Below are 17,709 nucleotides of genomic sequence, written 5' to 3' on the forward strand. Positions count from 1 at the left end.
CTATCCGGTTGTGACATACCTACCTCTCTGGACAACCTGGTGTCTTTGGCAACACGGATCGACATCAGGTTCCAGGAACGTTCTAAGGAGATCATCCGTGAGAGGAAGTCGCCTTGCACCAACCTTTCAAAGGCCGGTCTCTCCACAAACCCCTGCCTCGGCATCCATCCCTGAATCTATGCAGGCAGACCCGGTAAAGATGATCAAGTCTCGCCAGGAGGCCCGCCGAGCTGAGTGAAGATGCTTCTACTGTGGCAGTTCAGAGCATCTAATCCGTTCTTGTCCAGAAAGACCAGGAAACTCCAGTACCTAGGATCGCTTGGAGAGGTCGTCCTGGGCAAAAATCCTTCCTCTCCCTGACTGTGTCTGTATCGATAACCTGTGGTAAGATAAATTTTTTCGAGACTGCCTATCTGGACTCTGTCGCCGTTGGGAATCTTATTCAACAAGCCTTTGTGGAGCAGTATCAGATTCCCATTCAACGTCTTTCGGATCCGTTGGCGGTTTCTTCTGTGGATGGGAGACCCCTTTCCAAGTCCATCATGTTTGTCACCGAGCCCGTAGTTCTCCAGATTGGTATGCTACACACGGAAAAGATCTCCATCTACATGCTGTCCAGCCTCTCTCATCCTTTGCTGCTGGGACTGCCTTGGCTTCAGAGACATGAGCCAGTTTTGAATTGGTGGTCGGGAGAAGTGCTCCGCGGGGGTCAGGAGTGCCACCAGACCTGCTTGGTTCATGTCCGTCCTGCCCGACCTCCGTTCACTCCAGCTAATTTGCCTGGCTTGCCAGCACCCTACTGGTCATACGCTGACGTCTTCCACAAGAAGGAAGCTGAGACACTTCTTCCTCATAGGCCGTATGACTGTCCTATCGATCTCATTCCTGGTGCCTCGCCACCCTGATGTCGAATTTACCCCGTGTCGTTGGCCGAGACCCGTGCCATGTCCGAATACATCGAGGAGAATCTTGCTAGGGGATTTATTCAGAAATCCACCTCTCTGGCTGGAGCAGGATTCTTTTTCGTCAAGAAGAAGGATGGCTCTCTTCGCCCTTTTATCGACTAAGAGGCCTTTCGGACTCTGCAACGCACCAGCAGTCTTCCAGGAACTGGTGAATGACATCTTCAGAGATCTTCTATATTTGTGCGTGGTAGTGTACCTGGACGATATCATGGTGTTCTCTTTGGATCTGTCCTCACATCGAAGAGACGTTCGACTGGTATTGCGGAAGCTCAGGAGGAATCGTCAGTATGCCAAATTCGAGAAATGTGTTTTCGAACAGACATCCCTTCCCTTCCTGGCATACATAATCTCGGAGACCAGGCTTATAATGGATCCCGAGAAGGTGTCTGCTGTCCTAAAGTGGCCCCGACCTGAGGGGTTGAAGGCTAGACAGCGGTTTCTGAGATTCGCTAATTATTATCGCCTGTTCATTCCTCATTTTTCCTCCCGGACTTCTCCCATCTCCGCCCTGACCGGCAAAGAGGTCAATCCCAAGGAATGACTCCAGAGGCGGAAGAAGCCTTTGTGTCCTTGAAACAAGCCTTCTCTGCTGCTACGGTGCTTCATCGTCCTGACTGTAACAAGCAGTTCTTCCTGGAGGTTGATGCCTCTTCCTCTGGGGCCGGGGCGGTTCTCACCCAGAAATCCTCGTCTGGATGAATGGTGACCTGAGGCTTCTTTTCCAAGCTCTTCTTGCCCTCAGAATGCAACTATTCCATTGGAGATCGGGAACTGCTGGCCATCAAACTGGCGCTGGTAGAGTGGCGGTTCCTACTGGAGGGGGCCCTGCATCCAGTGGTCATCTACACGGACCACAAGAATCTCTCCTGCTTGCAGTACACTCAATGACTCAATCCTTGTCAGGCAAGATGGTCCCTGTTTTTTGCCGGCTTCAATTTCATTCTCCACTTCCGGCCGGGAGATAAGAATATCAAGGCAGACGCGCTGTCCAGATTGTTTCTGTCGACTGACCAAGAGGAGGCGCCTCAACACATCATTGAGTCCTCCAAAATAATTACTGTTGCTCCATTTGATCTGTCTCATCTTCCTCATGGTAAAACTTTCATGGCGGCTCCGGATAGGAAGAGGGTACTGCTCTGGGGTCATTCGTCTAAACTGGAAGGCCACACCGGACAGAGGAAAACGTCCCTGCTTATTTCCCGACATTATTGGTGGCCGGCCCTACGTAAGGATGTTGCAGATTTCGTCTCCGCCTGCTCTTCCTGTGCCCAAAACAAGACGCCTAGGCAACTTTCGACTGGTCGACTGCTTCCTTTACCCGTGCCTGCCGCCCCGTGGCAGCATATCGCAATGGATTTCATCAATGATCTTCCTGTATCGGCCGGATGTACTGTCATTTGGGTGGTTGCTGACCGCTTCTCCAAGATGGCTCACTTTATTCCTCTACCCAGTCTACCCTCTGCGCCAGAGCTTGCTAAAGTGTTCTTTCTGCACATTCTCCGTCTCCACGGCCTACCTCTTCATATTGTCTCGGATAGAGGGGTCCAGTTTACTTCATGCTTCTGGAGAGCTATGTGCAAGCTGCTAAAAGTTGCATTAGACTTCTCTTCGACTTATCATCCACAGTCTAATGGCCAGGTTGAGCGTATCAATCAGATTCTTGCTAGCTTCCTTCGGCACTTTGTCAGCGCCCACCATAGCAACTGGGTGGAACTCCTGCCTTAGGCCGAATCTTCCTACAATAATCATGTGAGTGAGTCCTCTGCCAAGTTTTTTGTGGTATACGGTCAGCATCCCAATATTCTGTTTCCTGTTTCCACTTCGGTTGATAATTCCGCCGCGGAGTCTCTTGCTAAAGACTTTTTTGTGATCTGGGAGGACACTAAGTCTTCATTGCTACAGTCCTCTGAGCGGATGAAGAGACATGCAGACAAGAGACATCTGGATCCGCCGGTACTTCATCCAGGGGACAAGGTTTGGTTATCATTCAAGTATGTTCGTATCAAGATACCCTCATACAAGTTGGGTCCGCGGTTCATTGGTCCTTTCGAAATTTTGAGTCAAATCAATCCGGTGGCGTACAAGTTGAAACTCCCTGCCTCTTTACGGATCCCCAACTCCTTTCATGTGTCTCTCCTCAAGCCTGTCGTCCTCAATTCCTTCTCTGACGATTCGGGTACCACTCCTGCTCCAGTCTCCGCTGAGGATGTTTTTGAGGTAGAGAACATTCTGGCTACCAAGAGGGTAAGAGGAAAGACTTTCTTTCTTGTGGATTGGAGGGGGTTTGGTCCTGAGGAGAGATCTTGGGAGCCCAGGGAGAACATTCATGATCCCCTTCTTCTGAAAAAATTTCTTGCGGGCTTGAAGAAGAGGGGGCTTAAAGGGGGAGGTACTGTAGTGTCAGTGTCTCTGCCTCCTGTCTGGCAGAGACGCCGCTCCCCTTACCGCTGCGGCCCTAATCTGGCGTCTCCTGCTCCCACACCATGTCTGCCCGGGGTGCGCACACCGCGTCCAGATCCCCAGCCACTGCTCTTAGGGCACGCACGCACTCCCTGTTTCTTAAAGGGGCCGCGCACGCCATCCTAAAATGTCCCCGGCCAATGGCTGGAGGACATCTGCTATATAAGGCACCTTCTCCAAAATGGAGGTGCCTGCACAATGTTGTAGTTTGTTTTCTAACACTCTCTTCAGCCCTCAGGTACCAGTGCTTGCCCGCTAGCCTGTCTATCAGCCTTGTTCACCAGCCTGTCTATCAGCCTTGCCCGCCAGCCTGTCTATCAGCCTTGCCCGCCAGCCTGTCTATTAACCGTGCCCGCCAGCCTGTCTATCAGCCTTTCCCGTCAGCCTGTCTATCAGCCGTGTCCGCCTGCTTGTCTATCAGCCGAGTCTGTCCATCTTCCTGCACTACCTGCCTGCCTACCAGCCGTGCTCATCTGCCAGACCATCTGCCGTGCCTGTATGTTTCGGCTGCCAGTCCCGTGGGGGTCGCCTGTTCTCTCAAGGTCAGTCCCAGAGTGGCACCTGGACCACCTTCCCGGTCCCTCCTTGGCTCACGGAGTCGACTGATCCGTCGTGTAGCCAGGGTCGGTCCGGGTAGGCTCTTAGTCATGCCCCTCTAGTCCCTCCTTGCGCCACACCACAGTGGTTCCACCATCGGGATCCTTAATCTCCGCTCAGTTTCTAAAAAAATCAATGTGAATATACACTTTGGGACCATTCAGATGACAGTTTTTCACATACAGTGTTGTGAAAAAGTGTTTGCCCCCTTCCTGATTTCTTATTCTTTTGCATGTTTGTCACACGTAAATGTTTCAGATCACAAAAGAAACTTAAATATTAGACAAATATAACACAAGTAAACACAAAATGAAGATTGTGAAAAGGTGATCACCCCCACCTTAAAATATAAATTAACTGTGGTTTATCACATTTTTGGGAAGCGGAGTTCAATTTCCCTAGCCACACACAGGCTTCATTACTGCCACACCTGTTCTCAACCAAGAAATCACTTAAATAGGAACTGCCTGACAAAGTGAGGAATACCAAAACATCCTCAAAAGCTAGACATCATGCTACGATCCAAAGAAATTCAGGAACAAATGAGAAACAAAGTAATTGAGATCTATCAGTTTGGAAAAGGTTATAAAGCAATTTCTAATGCTTTTGGACTCCAGCAAACCATAGTGAGAGCCATTATCCACAAATAGCAAACACTTGGAACAGTGGTGAACCTTCCCAGGAGTGGCTGGCCGACCAAAATTAACCCAAGAGCGCAGCGACGACTCATCCAAGAGGTCACAAAAGACTCCACAATATAATCCAAACAACTGCAGGCCTCACTTGCCTTAGTTGCCTCAATTAAGGTCAGTCTTTATGACCACACCATAAGAAAGAGACTGGGCAAAAATGGCATGCATGGCAGAGTTCCAAAACGAAAACCACTGCTGAGCAAAAAGAACTTAAAGGCTCATCTCAGTTTTGCCAGAAAACATCTTGATGATCGCTAGTACTTTTGGGAGAATACTCTGTGGAATGACAAGACAAAAGTTGAACTTTTTGGAAGGCGTATGTCTCATTACATCTGTGTAGAAGTAACACAGTATTTCAGAAAAGGAATGTCATACCAACAGTAAAATATGGTGGTAGTAGTGTGATGGACTGGGGCTGTTTTGCTACTTCAGGACCTGGAAGACTTGCTGTGGTAAATGAACTCTGCTGTCTACCAAAAAATCCTGAAGGAGAATGTCTGGCCATCTGTTCGTGACCTCAAGCTGAAACACACTTGGGTTATGCAGCAGGCCAATGATCCAAAACACACCAGCAAGTCCGCCCCTGAATTGCTTAAGAAAAACAAAATTAAGATTTTGGAGTTGCCTATTCAAAGTCCTGACCTTAATCCGATTGAGATGCTGTGGCATGACCTTAAAAAGGCGGTTCATACTCGGAAACCCTCCAATGTGGCTGAATTACAGCAATTTTGCAAAGATAAGTGCGCCAAAATTCCTCCAGAGCGTTGTTAAAGACTTATTGTCAGTTATCGCAAAACCTTGATTGCAGTTGTTGCTGCTAAGGGTGGCCCAACCAGTTATTAGGTTTAGGGGGCAATCACTTTTTCACACAGGGCCCTGTAGGTTTGGATTTTCTTTTTCCCTTAATAATAAAGACCTTCATTTAAAAACTCATTTTGTGTTTACTTGTGTTTTCTTTGTCTAATATTTTTAAATTTGTTTTGTGATCTGAAACATTTAAGTGTGACACTAACAAACATGCAAAAGAATAAGAAATCAGGAAGGGGGCAAAATCTTTTTCACACCACTGTACGAGTACTATCCATGTTTTTCATAGACATAACTCATACCTATTATAGTCTATGGAGCTGTCCACATTTCCGTGTATTCTTGCCAACTGAGTTGTCCACACAAAATCTCGGGACATGTTCAATTTTGATCCGAGTCTCTTTGATAGAAGAAGTTTGAGAAACCTACATCATTTCTTCTTTTCATCTGAGAAAAACTGATGAAATTCTGATCAAACTCTGATGGTAGAAACTGACATACTGACCAAGCTGATAAAACTCTGATCAAAAATACTGATCAAGCTAGAACCAATTTTGCATAAGAGAAAAATCACTGCTAATTGGTACGAGATGAGACCGAAATTCACGAACAGGCCATGGGTCTCCCAAGTCAAGCTTGACAGCTTCATAGAAATATATAACTCTGTCACGCTCGGGTTGGGTCCGTACTTGGACTGAATGGCAACAACGTCTGAATAAGCCTTTAGAGAAACATTCATTGTGGACCCTCATCTATTAGCCAGAGTGGAAAATCTATACAAAAAGCTATGGACTCATCACATCCATGCAATACACAGACCACCATTTCATTTCAGTGAGCAGTGTTTAATTTCGTAGGCCAGACCTCCTTAGACTTCTAAGGGACCACAATCCCCAAACCTCCTTATCCAGTCTCTGTGCATTAGTTGATCATAAGTTAAGAAAACAAATATGTAATAAATACATTTTGAAAACTCAAGAACCCTGTGGGAGTGGAACAAAAACACAGATGTGAGTGGAGCCTTGAGTTTGTTGTTCCTTGGATGTCTCACTGTGATCTCACAGTCACCAGCTGGATAGATCTGTTTCCAAATGTTTTCTGATTTTAGGTTGTTGTTGTCCAAACGCCTCTTGAAAAGCTGCAGCATCGATGACTGCATACATAGTGACTAAACCCATCAGCATGACCAAGGTAAATGATTTCTATTCTGGGGCTCATCACAATGGGAAGGGATTGTATTTTTTGTTTATTCCTGTCAGTTGCTGAAAAGAGACCGACCCAAAGAAATTCATGAAAGCCGTTGTATGATGATGACAACATGACAGGTGACGATGACAATATTCCAATCTACTGCTGCACGCCCACGAGAAGGTGACAATATGCCGATCTGATGCTGCATGCCCAGGAGAGGATGACAACATGCCGATCTGATGCTGAATGCCCAGGAGAGGATGACAACATGCCGATCTACTAATGCACACCCAGGAGAGGATGACAACATGCCAATCTACTGCTGCACGCCAGGAGAAGGTGACAACATGCTGATCTACTGCTGCATGCCCAGGAGAGGATAACAACATGCCGACCTACTGCAGCACGCCCAGGAAAAGGTGAAAACATGCCGATCTGATGCTGCACGCCCAGGAGAGGATGACAACATGCCAATCTACTGATGCATGCCCAGGAGAGGATGACAACATGCCAATCCATTGATGCATGCCCAGGAGAGGATGACAACATGCCGATCAGATGCTGCATGCCCAGGAGAGGATGACAACATGCCAATCTACTAATGCACACCCAGGAGAGGATGACAACATGCCGATCTACTTCTGCATGCCCAGGAGATGGTGACAACATGCTGATCTGATGCTGTATGCCCAGGAGAGGGTGATAACATGCCGGTATGATGCTGCACACCCAGGAGAGGATGACAACATGCCGATCAACTTCTGCATGCCCAGGAGAGGGTAACAACATGCCAATATGATGCTGCACACCCAGGAGAAGGTGACAACATGCTGAACTGATGCTGCACGCCCAGGAAAGGGTGACAATATGCCGATCTGATGTTGCATGCCCAGGAGAGGGTGACAACAAGCTGGTCTACTGAGGCACACCCAGGAGAGGATGACAACATGCCGATCTACTGCTGCACACCCAGTAGAGGATGAAAATATGCCGATCTGATGCTTTACACCTAGTAGAGGATGACAATATGCCGATCTGATGCTGCAAGGCCCAGGGGAGAATGACAACAGGCCGATTTACAGCTGCACACCCAGGAGAGGATGACAACATGCCGTTCTACTGCTGCACGCCCAGGAGAGGATGAATACATGCCGATCTACTTCTGCACACCAAGGAGAGGGTGACAACATGCCGATCTGATTCAGTATACCCAATAGAGGATGACAACATGACAATCTGATGCTGAATGTCCAGGAGAGGATAACAACATGCCGATTTGATGCTGTATACCCAAGAGAGAATGACAACATGCAGATCTACTGATTCACACCAAGGAGAGGATGACAACATGCCAATCTGATGCTGCACACCCAGGAGACAATAACAACATGCCGATTTACTGCTGCATGTCAAGGAGAGTATGACAACATGCCGATCTGATGCTGCACGCCCAGGAGACAATGACAACATGCCGATTTACAGCTGCACGTCCAGGAGAGGATGACAACATGCCGATCTGATGCTGCATGCCCAGGAGAGGACGACAACATGACACTCTGATACTGAATGCCCAGGAGAGGGTAACAACATGCCGTTCACCCAGGAGAGGGTGACAACATGCCGATCTGATGCTGCACGTCCAGGAGAGGATGACAACATGCCGATCTGATGCTGCACACCCAGGAGAGTATGACAACATGCAGATTTGATTCTGCATGCCCAGGACAGAATGACAACATGCTGATCTATTGATGCTCACCCAGGAGACGATGACAACATGCCAATCTGATGCTGCGTGCCAAGGAGAGAATGACAACATGCCGATCTGATGTTACATGCCCAGGAGAGGGTTACAACATGCTGATCTACTGATGCACGCCCAGGAGAGGATGATAACATGCCAATCTACTGATGAACGCCCAGGAGACGGTGACAACATGCCGATCTACTGCTGTACGCCCAGGAGAGGGTGACAACATGCCGATCTGATGCTGCACGCCCAGGAGAGGATGACAACATGGCAATCTACTAATGAACGCCCAGGAGAGGATGACAACATGCCGATCTACTGCTGCACGCCCAGGAGAGGGTGACAACATGCCGATCTGATGCTGCACGCCCAGGAAAGGATGACAACATGGCAATCTACTAGTGAACGCCCAGGAGAGGGTGACAACATGCCGATCTGATGCAGCACGCCCAGGAGAGGATGACAACATGCCAATCTACTGCTGCACACCCTTGAGAGGGTGACAACATGCCGATCTACTGCTGCACACCCAGGAGAGGGCGACAACATGCCGATCTACTGATGCATCCCCAGGAGAGGGTGACAATATGCCTTTCTACTGATGTACGCCGAGGAGATGATGACAACATGCCAATCTACTGCTGAATGCCCAGGAGAGGATGACAACATGTCGATCTACTGCTGCATGCCCAGGAGAGGATGACAACATGCTGATCTGATGTTGCATGCCCAGGTGAGGATGACAATATGCCGATCTACTGATGCATGCCCAGGAGAGGATGACAATATGCCAATCTACTGCTGCACACCCAGAAGAGGGTGACAACATGCCGATCTGTTGCTGAACTCCCAGGAGAGGATCACAAAATGCCAGTCCACTGCTGCACGCCCAGGAGAAGAGCACAACATTCCAATCTGATGCTGCACGCTGAGGAGAGGATGACAACATGCCGATCTACTTCTGCATACCTAGGAGAGGGTGGCACCATCCCGATCTGCTGCTCCACGCCCAGGAAAGGATGACAACATGCCGATCTATTGCTGCACACCCAGGAGAGGATGACAACATGCCGATCTACTACTAAATGCCCAGGAGATGGTGACAACATGCCGATCTACTTCTAAATGCCCAGGAGATGGTGACAACATGCCGATCTGATGCTGTATGCCCAGGAGAGGGTGACAACAAGCTGGTCTACTGATGCACACCCAGGAGAGGATGACAACATTCCAGTCTACTGCTGCATGCTCAGGAGAGGGTGACAACATGCTGATCTGACGCTGTATGCCCAGGAGAGGGTCATAACATGCCGATATGATGCTGCACACCCAGGAGAGGATAACAACATGCCGATCTACTTCTGCATGCCCAAGAGATGGTAACAACATGCTGATCTGATGCTGTATGCCCAGGAGAGGGTAACAACATGCCGATATGATGCTGCACACCGAGGAGAGGGTGACAACATGCTGAACTGATGCTGCACACCCAGGAAAGGGTGACAACATGCCGATCTGATGCAGCACGCCCAGGAGAGGATGACAACATGCCAATCTACTGCTGCACACCCATGAGAGGGTGACAACATGCCGATCTACTGCTTCATGCCCAGGAGAGGGTGACAATATGCCTTTCAACTGATGTATGCCGAGGAGATGATGACAACATGCCAATCTACTGCTGAATGCCCAGGAGAGGATGACAACATGTCGATCTACTGCTGCATGCCCAGGAGAGGATGACCACATGCTGATCTGATGTTGCATGCCCAGGAGAGGATGACAATATGCCGATTTACTGATGCATGCCCAGGAGAGGATGACAATATGCCAATCTACTGCTGCACACCCAGAAGAGGGTGACAACATGCCGATCTGATGCTGAACTCCCAGGAGAGGATCACAACATGCCAGTCTACTGCTACACGCCCAGGAGAAGAGCACAACATTCCAATCTGATGCTGCACGCTGAGGAGAGGATGACAACATGCCGATCTACTTCTACACGCCCAGGAGAGGGTGACAAGATGCCGATCTGATGCTGCATGCCCAGGAGAGGGTGACAACATGCCGATATGATGCTGCACGCCCAGGAGAGGATGACAACATGCCGATCTACTTCTGCATACCTAGGAGAGGGTGACACCATCCAGATCTGCTGCTCCACGCCCAGGAGAGGATGACAACATGCCGATCTATTGATGCACGCCCAGGAGAGGATCACAACATTCCAATCTGATGCTGCACACCCAGGAGAGGATGACAACATGCCGATCTACTTCTAAATGCCCAGGAGATGGTGACAACATGCCGATCTACTTCTAAATGCCCAGGAGATGGTGACATCATGCCGATCTGATGCTGTATGCCCAGGAGAGGGTGACAACAAGCTGGTCTACTGATGCACACCCAGGAGAGGATGACAACATTCCAGTCTACTGCTGCATGCTCAAGAGAGGGTGACAACATGCCGATCTGACGCTGTATGCCCAGGAGAGGGTGATAACATGCCGATATGATGCTGCACACCCAGGAGAGGATGACAACATGCCGATCTACTTCTGCATGCCCAGGAGATGGTGACAACATGCTGATCTGATGCTGTATGCCCAGGAGAGGATCACAACATGCCGATCTGATGCTGCATGCCCAGGAAAGAATGACAACATGCTGATCTGATGCAGCATGCCCAGGAGAGGATGACAACATGCCGATCTACTGCTGCACGCCCAGTAGAGGATGAAAATATGCCGATCTGATGCTTTACGCCTAGCAGAGGATGACAATATGCCGATCTGATGCTGCACGCCCAGGGGAGAATGACAACAGGCCGATATACAGCTGCACACCCAGGAGAGGATGACAACATGCCGTTCTACTGCTGCACGCCCAGGAGAGGATGACAACATGCCGATCTGATGCTGCATGCCCAAGAGAGGATTAATAAATGCCGATCTACTTCTGCACGCCAAGGAGAGGGTGACAACATGCCGATCTGATGCTTCATGCCCAGGAGAGGATGACAACATGCCGATCTGATTCAGTATGCCCAAGAGAGGATGACAACATGACAACATGACAATCTGATGCTGAACGCCCAGGAGAGGGTGACAACATGCCGATCGCCCAGGAGAAGATGACAACATGCTGATCTGATGCTGCACACCCAGGAGAGGATGACAACATGCCGATTTGATGCTGCACGTCAAGGAGAGAATGACAACATGACGATCTACTGCTGCACGCCCAGGAGAGGATGACAACATGCCGATTTGATGCTGCATGCCCAAGAGAGAATGACAACATGCCGATCTACTGATTCACACCCACTAGACTAGAGGATGACAACATGCCAATCTACTGCTGCATGCCCAGGAGAGGGTGACAACATGCTGATCTGATGCTGCATGCCCAGGAGAGGATGACAACATGCCGATCTACTTCTGCATGCCAAGGAGAGGGTGACAACATGCCGATCTGATGTTTCATGCCCAGGAGAGGATGACAACATGCCGATCTGATGCAGCATGCCCAGGAGAGGATGACAACATGGCGATCTGATACTGCACGTCCAGGAGAGGATAACAACATGCCAATCTGATGCTGAATGCCCAGGAGAGGGTGACAACATGCCGATTTGATGCTGCATGCCCAAGAGAGAATGACAACATGCTGATCTACTGATGCACACCCAGGAGAGGATGACAACATTCAGATCTGATGCTGAATGCCTAGGAGAGGATGACAACATGCCGATCTACTTTTGCATGCTCAGGAGAGGGTGACAACATGCCGAGCTGATGCTGCATGTCCAGGAGAGGATGACAACATTGTGTGTTTTATATAAAATTTTTTATTAGGTATATAAAAGAGGAGGCTTTGGTGCACTCTTGGTGTAGCCAAGTGCTCAATGCAATGTTCCGCTACTTCAATTACAATACTCCGCACCTCATGGTGATTGGCAGTGCTCGCTTTGGAGTGGTGTCTGATCTCATTCCCCAGTCCTGCACACACTGACACTTTAGGGGCTGAGCACCGGCACACTCAGTGTCAGTTTGTGCAGATGATACGTTTCCATCTCCCTTTCCTGCATAAAGCTGCATTTGCTGCATTGTTTTCAAGTTCTCTTCCTCTCTGAAGAGGCAATTTGCATACTTATGGAATAAAATTTGAAGCTTTTATCTTTTTTTTTATGTGCCGATCAACTTTATTTTTCTTGGATTAATTTCCTGACAGTCAGCAGTGAAATGGCACCCAATGCATACAAAGGACAGATTTGGTGATTCAGTGCTCGGTGAGCAATTTAGTCACTCCTTTTTTAAGTATTTAGCTTTTTTCTGTTGTGGTGTTGTTTCCTCATGGAATACAAAATGGGATAAAAATGACCCATGGGGTTAAAGTGAGGTGGGCTGATTTGCAGTACCAGACATAGAAACGTTTCTGAATGCACCTGGATAAATTATAAATGAGCCGTGCTGCTCTAGTTATCATTGAAGCGACCCTTACCGATCATACACTGAAGATCTGACAAAAGGACTGAACGAAGGTGTACAACCCCTGGCAAAAATTATGGAATCACAGGGCTCGGAGAATGTTCATTCAGTTGTTTAATGTTGTTTAAAAAAAGCAGATCACAGACATGGCACAAAACTAAAGTCATTTCAAATGGCAACTTTATGGCTTTAAGAAACACTAAAAGAAATCAAGATAAAAAATGTGGTACTCAGTAAGGGTAATTTTTTCAGACCAAGCAGAGGGAAAAAATTATGGAATCATGAAAAACAAACACACAAAAGAACACTCCAATATATCACCGGTATTTTGTTGCACCACCTCTGGCTTGCAGTCTCTGAGGCATGGACTTAATGAGTGACAAACAGTACTCTTCATCAATCTGGCTCCAACTTTCTCTGATTCCTGTTGCCAGATCAGCTTTGCAGGTTGGAGCCTTGTCATGGACCATTTTTTTCAACTTCCACCAAAGATTTTCAATTGGATTGATCCGGACTATTTGCAGGCCATGACATTGACCTTATGTGTCTTCTTTCAAGGAATATTTTCACAGTTTTTGCTCTATGGCAGGATGCATTATCATCTTGAAAAATTATGTCATCATCCCCAAACATCCTTTCAATTGATGGGATAAGAAAACTGCTCAAAATATCAATGTAAACTTGGGCATTTATTGAAGATGTAATGACAGCCATCTCCCCAGTGCCTTTACCTGACATGCAGCCCCATATGATCAACGACTGTGGAAATTTGCATGTTCCCTTTATGCAGTCATCTTTATAAATCTCATTGGAACGGCACCAAACAAAAGTTCCAGCATCACCACCTTGCCCAATGCAGATTCGCGATTCATCACTGAATATGATTTTCATCCAGTCATCCACAGTCCACGACTGCTTTTCCTTAGCCCATTGTAACCTTGTTTTTTCTGTTTAGATGTTAATGATGGCTTATGTTTAGCTTTTCTGTATGTAAATCCTATTTCCCTTTAGGCGGTTTCTTACAGTTCGGTCACAGACATTGACTCCAGTTTCCTCCCATTCGTTCCTCTTTTGTTTTGTTGTGCATTTCCTGTTTTGGAGACATATTGCTTTAAGTTTCCTGTCTTGACGCTTTGATGTCTTCCTTGGTCTACCAGTATGTTTGCCTTTAACAACCTTCCCATTTTGTTTGTATTTGGTCCAGATTTTAGACACAGCTGACTGTGAACAACCAACATCTTTTGCAACATTGCGTGATGATTTACCTTCTTTTAAGAGTTTCATAATCCTCTCCTTTGTGTCAATTGACATCTCTCGTGTTGGAGCCATAATTCATGTCAGTCCACTTGGTGCAACAGCTCTCCAAGGTGTGATCACTCCTTTTTAGATGCAGACTAACAAGCAGATCTAATTTGATGCAGGTGTTAGTTTTGGAAATGAAAATTTACAGGGTGATTCCATAATTTTTTCCTCAGAATTGAGTGATTCCATAATTTTTTCCTTCTGCTTGGTCTGAAAAAAATTACCCTTACTGAGTACCACATTTTTAATCTTGATTTCTTTTAGTGTTTCTTAAAGCCCTAAAGTTGCCATTTGAAATGACTTTAGTTTTGTGCCATGTCTGTGATCTGCTTTTTTTCAACAACATTAAACAACTGAATGAACATCCTCTGAGCCCGGTGATTCCATAATTTTTTCCAGGGGTTGTAAATTGGAAAGTCTGCGAAACACATTTAAAGAGGACCGGCCGCCAAGTCAAAAGTGGCAGCTTCTGCTCTTACTTTATTCCTGAAATCATTTTTTTTTTAAATCTGCTATTTGGTTCTAGAGATATTAACCCATTTATTTATTATTTATTTAGTTTTATAGAATTTACCAAAGGGACTTTTGGAGTCTAAAGGAGAATCTGTTCCAAAAATTAGCTAAAAAAAACCTCTATGTGAACATACCAGGACATGCCCTTATAATGGTCATTGTTACTATTGTGCAGAATAAAGGAAGTCAGCCTGAAATTAAACTTCTTCTGGAATTTTCATACATGCCTCTCCAGTTGAGTTGAAGCTATCTGATGAAGTTTTTTGGTGTGAATACTGGTTCAATACAGACATCCATTGAAATGCTGTCTCATGAGCCCCACACTTGCAGCCTAGTTATGGCCCAGAATAGTCTGGTTATCTAAGATTTAGTGCACTTCATAGGCCAGTCTGAACAATACTTTTATGTCCATGTAATCTCACCTTAGTTTCAGTTGCAAAAAGTCTTCGGAAAAGTTTGACTTTAATAAATTGATGTGTACGCAAAAGGGCTGTAAGGAAATTGACAAATACCAGATCTCATTTCATAAAGACAAAAGGATTTTTATTTTGGCATTTGTACAGAGCTCTGTTTAACTCAGTTAATTTGACGAATGTTTTGCTTCACTTCACGTCAGGGACCAGAACAAGTTTTCATTAATATGAGGAACATCTTGCTACAATTGCATTATGTTGTTTGATGAAATGTGTGTTATTTCTTACTTCTTGGTTACTATTTCGGCCATACGAAGAATAAACATCTGCTTTCTTTCTGGTTACTATGGATTTTTTTCGAAGACGTACTAATGTTTGATGTATAGTACTAATATTTCATTATAATCAAGATGGTACCCAGTGCTCAACACAGTTCTGGCCACCAAAAGTGCCATGCTTTCAGTGGCCTGTTCAGTAAAACTAGTAGTGCCCACTTCAGTAGTGACTTTTAAATATGCCCCTAGTCGACCACAGATTTTATAAATGCTTCAAGGAATTGTTCCCTTTCAGATAATGTTCGGCCTCAGCTGCAGTTTGTTAAAAAATAATAAACTGTGTTGCACTCACCTTCCCTAGGTCCACCGGCGGGACTTCACTGCTGCTCCCTGAGTCTGGCATTGGCTGCGGTGCTGATCACAGCATTGTACAGGTGACAAAGCATTCTGGTCCGCGCTTAGTTTTGGCTTACAAATACTAATGTAAAATACTGAACGTGTGAACGTGGCCTAACAGTTGACAGGTGAGGTTTCGGTTTTCGTACCTCTACCGATCTGATAAAGATGACCTATCCTGAGGCTGAGTCATCAATATCTTGTAACTGGTCAACCCCTTCGAGGTGTTAAAGCACCACTCCAGCTTTTTTTTTTTCAGAGCTAGAGTGGTGCTTTAATCCTAAGTCCTCTACCCCCGGTCATATACTCACCCACTGGCGTCTTCAACATTTTTTGGCACCGGGGACACCATCTGGTGAGCGCAGCTTCTGAGTGTCTGTAACTCAAAAGCTATGTCACAAGCTCTCAATGTTCAGAACGAGGCCAGAACGAGGCCAGAACGAGACTCTCATAGATTACAGTGATTAGTGGCCTCCAGCTCGCTCCATGAAACACTGGGGCAGCCGGCAGGTCATAAACTGCAGGAGACGGACCGGAGTGGCGGCGAAAACAGATGAAAACGCCGGAAGGTGAGTATCAGACAGGAGGAGAGGATTTTGATTTTAAGCACCACTCCAGAGGTGAAATAAAAAAAAATGGTGGAGTGGTGCTTTAAAGACAAAACCACATCCAACCATGTTGTGAGAATAGGTACGATAATAATGTGCAGATGGCTTTGTGAAAATAATGCATAATAGATATCAATTCATGTGATTATTTCAGTCTTATTACTTTACTAGAGATGGCTTATTACGCAAGGCCTGAGTAATAATGTGAGTAGTGTCCAGGACAAAAAGAAGTGACTCAAAGAAATATAAGTTAAAAGTTAATTTTTATTAGGTAAAAATAAAATCCATAAAAAAATAAAGGTGCCTCACTGACTGGGGACACAGGACAGCCTAAGAAAGGTACCAAATAATGCACTGCAATCAACTATACCAGGGGGTGAAGGGACGCAGTGCCTACCAATTCTATCTGATCATTGCTTTCAGTGTTATTAGGTAATATCTTATACCTTTACTGTTATTTATGTTGACCATTTTGCTATTAGATGTATCACATTGTATATGACTGACTAAGCTTCGGAACAGGCATTTCACGCACCCGTCCATAGACTCCTGTCCATATTACACTTAGTATAGTCAATTGTAATGTATTATTTGGTAAATGTCCTGCGTCCCCTATCAGTGAGGCACCTATATTTTTTATGGATTTTATGATTTTCTAATAATAATTACCTTTTACCGTGTATTTGTTTGAGTGTCTTATTTTTGTCCTGGGTGCTACTTACACTCAAACCTTGTGTAATAATTTGTATTCTGGAGTGCTACGCTTGCAGGGTTTTTGTCACCAGGTGTTTGCTACACCATCAGAGAGCACCATGATGTAGGGAAAGAGAACCTGATTCCAGTGATGTGTCACTTACTGGGCTGCTTGCTGTAACTTTATGTTATCTACTTCAGAATTCTGAATGCTGAGCTCTGTATAGACTCACCTACACCACTGTTTTTGTGTACACAGTGCATAGGCAGCAAGCTTATAATCAGTAGTGGAGGCAGGGTTATACAGGGCTCATGAATATGGAGAACTACCTGGCAGCAGGTTTACTAGTCCTCTAGTAATAATCTCCTGCTGATAAAAGTTATTTTAGAAAAACTACAGCAAGTAGCCCAGTAAGTGACACATCGCTGGAATCAGGGTCTCTGCCCCTCCCAGTGATATGGGTTTTACTCTAGCGTTAACTGCCAGTAAGTGTAACCATTGCCGTACACCTACTATGGGACCCAAAGGTGGAGGAGTCCGACTTGGGTGCAAG

The 17,709-nt window shown here is 46.3% G+C and overlaps 1 protein-coding gene across 1 annotated transcript in view; it reads left to right on the forward strand.

Moving 5' to 3' along the window:
• Positions 1-17,709, forward strand: part of B3GNT2 (UDP-GlcNAc:betaGal beta-1,3-N-acetylglucosaminyltransferase 2) — a 263,579-nt gene that overhangs the window by 145,657 nt on the left and 100,213 nt on the right. The gene's annotated exons all lie outside the window — the stretch shown is intronic.

Source organism: Phyllobates terribilis, unplaced genomic scaffold (genome assembly GCF_046119375.1).
Source record: "Phyllobates terribilis strain yellow unplaced genomic scaffold, ASM4611937v1 Scaffold_3__8_contigs__length_932513732, whole genome shotgun sequence".
Lineage (NCBI taxonomy): Eukaryota > Metazoa > Chordata > Amphibia > Anura > Dendrobatidae > Phyllobates > Phyllobates terribilis.